The sequence below is a fragment of the Mytilus californianus genome, unplaced genomic scaffold, assembly GCF_021869535.1.
Source record: "Mytilus californianus isolate M0D057914Y unplaced genomic scaffold, xbMytCali1.0.p SCAF_6, whole genome shotgun sequence".
Lineage (NCBI taxonomy): Eukaryota > Metazoa > Mollusca > Bivalvia > Mytilida > Mytilidae > Mytilus > Mytilus californianus.
The window spans coordinates 85419838-85426413 of record NW_026262712.1 but is presented as its reverse complement, the minus strand read 5'-3'; positions in this window follow the sequence as shown (position 1 = coordinate 85426413).

The window sequence follows — 6576 nt, the reverse complement described above, 5'->3', positions numbered from 1 at the left end:
TATGATCATTTTTCTCAACTTATTATTTGTTAATAATATCCTTCCAACCCCTAAAAAGATCGCCAACACATTCATTTAAATGAAATCGAAACCCAAATCAGTTTAGGTAACAAACTTTTTGCTTCAAAATTTGATTGAAAAGTTTACATTTTGGCATTCGTTAACAATATTTTGAAAATGGCGGCCGATGTCGGAAGTGAACAAAGACACGACATGTATTCATTTAGCAATTTATTAAAAAGTAATTTGTGAAATATTTATTAAAGTGTGTCTTATTGTTTTTTAGAAATTTCTTATTTCACCTTTAATTTAATATATTTATTAGAAACAGTCTCTCGCACTCAAAACAAAGATTTATATGCATCAACCATGCATTGTTTACATTGACCATGTTGACAGCGTAGGTCGACTTGTGAAAATATATATTGTAATATTTTTACGATGAAAATCAAAAAACTGTTGGATGCATGCGTTTTCAGTTTTTGTCCTACCTTAAAGCAGCATAGAATCAAATATTTTGTCTTTTTGATAAAGTGGATACATGCTTTTTGTTTTGATAAAATTTCGAAGTTACGAAAAAAAATGGCGACCAAACAATTTTCAAACGTAGACGATGTTCGACACTAATTTTGCCCATGCAAATAACACAATTTAATTTCACTGTTTATATTGCAATTAAATATGACACGTTATTGTCACTCTAATAATACCCAAGGACATAGCTTGATTAAGGAGATATTAAGTCATCAACGTGATCAAAGAAAACAAACACGGCACCTAATCACGATTTAAGATCATGTAAGTTTTGACAAGACTTATGTAGATTAGTATGGTCCGATTCTTATAGAAATCATGTTATGGTATTATTTTATATGAATAAAAAAAAACCTCGAAAACCCGAGGTGAAATATCTATATTTTTCAATTTTCTAAATCATTCATCACACGGGTTACCAGTAAATTTTTCATAATCCTAATTAAACCAGTAACATGCAGAGTTATCGAACGTAATTATGACTGGTATAGTTGCATATGGGATATTTAACTCTGTTAGATTTTCTCTATATATTATAGTTTTCGAGATATACGACAATTAATACATTTTATCCTTATGTTCTATTTTTAGACATGGCGGCCATGTTTGTTAACTGTCGGGGAAAACACAAATTTATACTACATAATCAAAGGATCATTCAGGCAGAAATTGGTTCAGTAGCTTCAGAGGAGAAGATCCTTGAAAAAGTTTACGACGACGACGATGACGGACTCAAAGATGACTATTATAGCTTACCTGGCCAGAAAATCGATGTGCTTCATTTCTGTAATCATTAGTATTTATACAAACATATGTAAACGCAAATAAAGACCTTTTGGAAATGTAATCCCTAAATAAAAACATATCAGCTTAAGTATATTTATAAAACGTGACCAGGTCACTGTATGCTAAACGACACATTAATTTGAAAAAGGGTAAATATGCTTCGACTTCATTGAGTAACCAATATCTACACTTAAATTGATGTAAAGCCTTCATTAAGTAAAAGATACATACGTAAACACCAATTTATTCCCATATCTATGTAAAATGTCCCGATTAATCTCCGATTCAAATTTACTTTGGATTTAACTTGTCTTTGGTTAAAATTAACACTATGATCCGCATCAAAGAGCTTTACAATGTTTGTTACATTATCCAAATCTTAAAGTTAACGACATTATCAGTTGTACAAAGGAATTGGTAGTATATTAAATTTAATTTCAGCGAATGGTCCTACTACACTTAAAGTTAGGCGTAACTGAAAAGTGAAAAATCATTCCATTTGAAATCATTTCTAATAGGCCATGTCTTGTTATCATTTATAAAGGGTGGTGCATTGTAACTGATAGGTTGTAATTCACACTTTTGATGTGCTCTTTTTGCAGTAAAATTCACATTGTTTTTAACTAGTTGATAATAAAGTCAGAGATTACTACATTTTAGAATGAAAACAAATTTTCTCTGAGTTTGGCTTCAATATTGATATAGTGAAAATGATGTATTGTATAAACTCGATAAAGGGGAACACATTTACTGTAAATGAATTTTAAGAAATTACGAAATACTGGGATAGCAAAGTGTACTTAACGAATACAAAGATTTAATTTTGTTTTCAGTAAAAAAAAATGTGGTATGATTGCCAATGAGACAACTGTCCACCAGAGCCCAAATGACATAGAAGTTAACAACTATGGGCCACCGTAGGCCAACACTAGGAAAGAGTTTCAAACATTTTCAACGTTAATATTCATTTGGTATTGGAACAATTACAGCTTAGAACAAAACTCGGGCATTACTTTAAAAGTAATATCATGTTGCCGAGATGTGCATGACAGTTTGTTCAATCGTTAACAAAGAGAAACAACAACATACAAACAAATAACACCCGAGGAAACGATCGCATAGGCGTAATTAAAATTCAAAACATCACTTGCACTTTATAAATACTCGAAAACTAAATTCTCCTGCTAGTAAGAAATTATTACTATTTGTGTCAAAATATACTACACAGATTTTTCTTCTAATATTTTTTACAACTACTATATAAAAATAAGGAGATATGGTATGATTTTCAATGAAATAACTATCCACTAATGTTCAAATGAAGTGTATGTAAGCAATTAAAGGCAACCGTAAGGCCTTCAACAATTGGAAAAAAAAATACCGTATAGTCGGCTATAAAAGGCCCCGACATGAAAAATATGAAACAATTCAATTGAGAAAACTAAAGGCCTAATCTATAAACTATGAATGAATTAAATAATTTACTGTTTACATTCTATCTTATCTGCGATTTCGAACTTTAACTATTAGTCCCTTATTAGTTTCTGATAGGTGTGAAATGCTAAAAATGCAAGTTTAAATAAACTTACATCTAAAGAGATTATCTCGCTGTCAGGTGGGTATAAGATAACTTTATTAAAATCTACCCATGTCAATAGGTATGTACCCCCATCTTACCGGATACTCATACTATAGACTATCAACAATATTGTACATAAATCTAAATAATGTTTTAAGATTTTGATCCTGTGGGAAGGTTTGGCCACTTTCCATATCTTTTTCATTCGAAGCCAATACCAGAAAGTTAATTAGGAAAGAGTTTTAAACATTTTCAACTTACATATCCATAAAATCAAAACATTATTCAGTCAGTGATGTTAAACACATTTTTTCAAATATTGTCAATTCTTCAATTCTATGTGTTTAATTAAATCCGTTGAGGGGTACCTTGACACAAAACGAGGTTGTATCTGGGAGACAATACATACACGTAGCTTTACTTTCGACAGAAACTTTATTTTGGCTTTGAAATGAGCTTCCCTTTTGTTTTCTTGTCAAATTAAAAACTGCAGCTTGAAGCCATCTTCATGTATCTGTAATTTGATTGAATGATCAGAAATATCCGATTTTGAATTGTCAGCACTCAATATATATACAAATAAAGGCGTAACACTGTGAGGAAAAGTATAGATTGAAAGACTTTTTAAGATTCAACATGCTTGTAAATATGCACTAGAGCTACTCGTGCTGCACCTCAAATATCGCAAGCAAGTGCACCGAAAGGTCTACACACAAACAATTCGGGTAACAATTATTCTTACATTGTACACGAGTTTAAGACTAGAAGAGGACACCAAGATGACTTTGATATATGAAATTTAAGCCATTTGGGCAATGAAAGACTGATTGTTGTTTACTTAACGTCCAGTGGCAAATACTTTATGCATTTTCCGGACGAAAATTAAAAAATGAATTAACAATGAATACAAAAGGTAGGATCTGCAAGATAAACGACGACCGGGAAATTTGGACTGCTGCTGAAAGATGAGGGTTATACAAGATAGAGACAACCCTAATAAGACTAGACAATCGGCACCTGTACGTTTCATTCAAATACGAAGTATTATTTAAGACGTAAAACTATATCTAAAACCTTCTGAGTAAATAGCAAGGAGGTGTTATGATATTCCGTATCAGTATGCTTTTTTGGGAAATTTGTGCATGGCGACTTGTAAAATGTTTGGTAAAAGCTTTTTAAAAATGGGATTCTAGCTGTAATAGTGTGTAAACCAAATCATTATTGAGCAAATTATTTCCGAGATTCCTGTTTTATCTACGGTTAAATGCAGGTTAATTATAATAGTGTATGTTTCGAAATTAAGCACGAAGTTCATGGCAATAAATAAAACATCAGAGTTTAGCAAATTAATGATAAATATTGGCATGGAAGTAAATAACTAAACATATAGAGCTAATATTTTATGATCTTCTTTATAATCATTTATATTTGCATGCTCGTTTTTAATGAAGCATGTGTTAGTGTTATAGTTTTATTATGATAGTTGTACATTAAATAACCTACACTGCATTAGTATATTACAACTAAAATAGTTCACTCTATGTTAGCTACTTTATTTAATGGAACAAATCTATAACATATGTCCGAAATTTGTGTTCTTTATAAAAGATGATCATCAACTTTGCATGTTTAAAGTCTGAAAAGATGTCGATTTATATATGTGTCAAATGATGCTTATTGGGATGTGTATCATCCATTCTAATCTCAAAGACAGATGGAACAAATTATAATTTATAATAACAATGGTATTTGTATTTTATTTTTTGATTTAAGTTTCAAACACGTCTTTATTTCTGAATCCAGTTGCAGGGTTACACGGGTAACTCTTAGGTTAACCGACTGTTACTATTTTTAAGCTTCAATACAGGCTTTATTTCTCAGTACATATTAAGGAACTCTAAAAGTTTTGTACCTTCCAATCTAGTTTCAGAGTTACAAAGTAATATCCTTTTATAACAAGGGGTTACACATAGAACAAGATGCAACAAACTCCTGGGCTACAATAGTTGAAATAGTTACAAGGGTTACATTCACTTACAATATATATGTTGGTTTGTTTTTTCCCCAGTATAAAAATAAGAAGATGTGGTATGATTGCCAATGATACAACTCTCCGAATGAGACCAAATGACATGGAAGTTAACTACTATAGGTCACCGTACGGCCTTCAACAATGAGCAAAACCCATACCGCATAGTAAGCTATAAAAGGCCCCGAATTACAGATGTGAAACAATTCAAACGAGAAAAGAATCGTCCTGATTTACCTAACGATAAACGATAAAATAATATGATATACAACAACACACGACACCCCCTGAATTACAGCTAAGCTCCTGGCATGGGACAGACACAACGTTCACCGAGTTACAAGGTTACAAACCCACGGTTACTGCTTGGTAAGGATAGAATCCGAAAATTGTTGGGTTAAAATTGGTTGCAGTGAAGGAAATTTAGTCTTAAACGATCATTTTAATATTTTAAACATCATCTGAATAAGTCTAAACCTAAAATCGGTAAGTCGTGTTAAGAGTAATATTTTTATGCATTTTCTTATTGTAAATTCAGCACTGTTCAAACATTTTGCCTGCAGTCAATCCATTCGATAGCTTTTCAGTATGCTGTTTTGTACAGGTAAATAAAACTAATAAACAATCTGAAAATGGACTGAACGGATCTTAAATAAATGGAAACGAAGTGTCTGAAAAGTGGATAAGTCTGAAAATTAGCTGAAAGACTGAAGATTGCTTACCAGAAAAAAAAAATGAAAACAAAACTACAAATTATTATACGTCTGAAGCGCTTTTCTGGATTAACCTTCATGAGGAACACTGAAAGCCGAATATTTGAAATTTAAGCCAATGATGTACAAGAACCGAAACAGTTGAAGAGCTATATGAGGATTTTTAAGACCTGTTCAGATTTTAATGGCCGTTTCTGTTTAAAATCGATTTACTTAAAACCAGAATTATTGTAATTTTTTTTAATTTAAAAACAGGCTTCAAAACAGGCGGTATGGGTTTTGCTCATTGTTGAAGGCCGTGCGGTAACATTTAGTTGTTAACTTGTATGTCATTTGGTCTCTGGTAGAGAGTTGTCTCATTGGCAATCATACCACATCTTCTTATTTCTATATTCATTCCCAAGTTCTGTTACAGGGTTACAAATGCTACTCTTTGCAATGATAACATCGGGGTACACTCAAAACTTGGTTATAATTTGTAAATGATGGGTTACATTGGTTTTATTGGTAACACTGTAGTTAAGTCAATCTGAATATAAAAACTAACATTAACTGTGATATACAAAAGTTTATTCTTGTTACCTTATATTTTAATATTTTAAATTATTTCATTTACTTTTTTCGTTAAAACAAAGTAAATTCCTATGTCTGCTTACGGGGTTACAAAAGTTTACACATAAAATCGGAATCAAATTGCTACATTGTTTATAGTGGTTACAAAAGGGTGTACATGTTCTTTGAATGTCATTTTGTGTTTCTTTTTCAAAACAGGCTTCAATTCAAAGTCAAGTTACAGGGTTTACATGTGTTCAGTCTATATCGTTAGATTTCTGACCAATGTTTTGTACATGTGTAGACTATACTTGTTTTTTTTTGTCTATTATTATTAATTTTGTGGTTATTATTGTATAGGTTTTTTTTTCGGTTTATGTTGT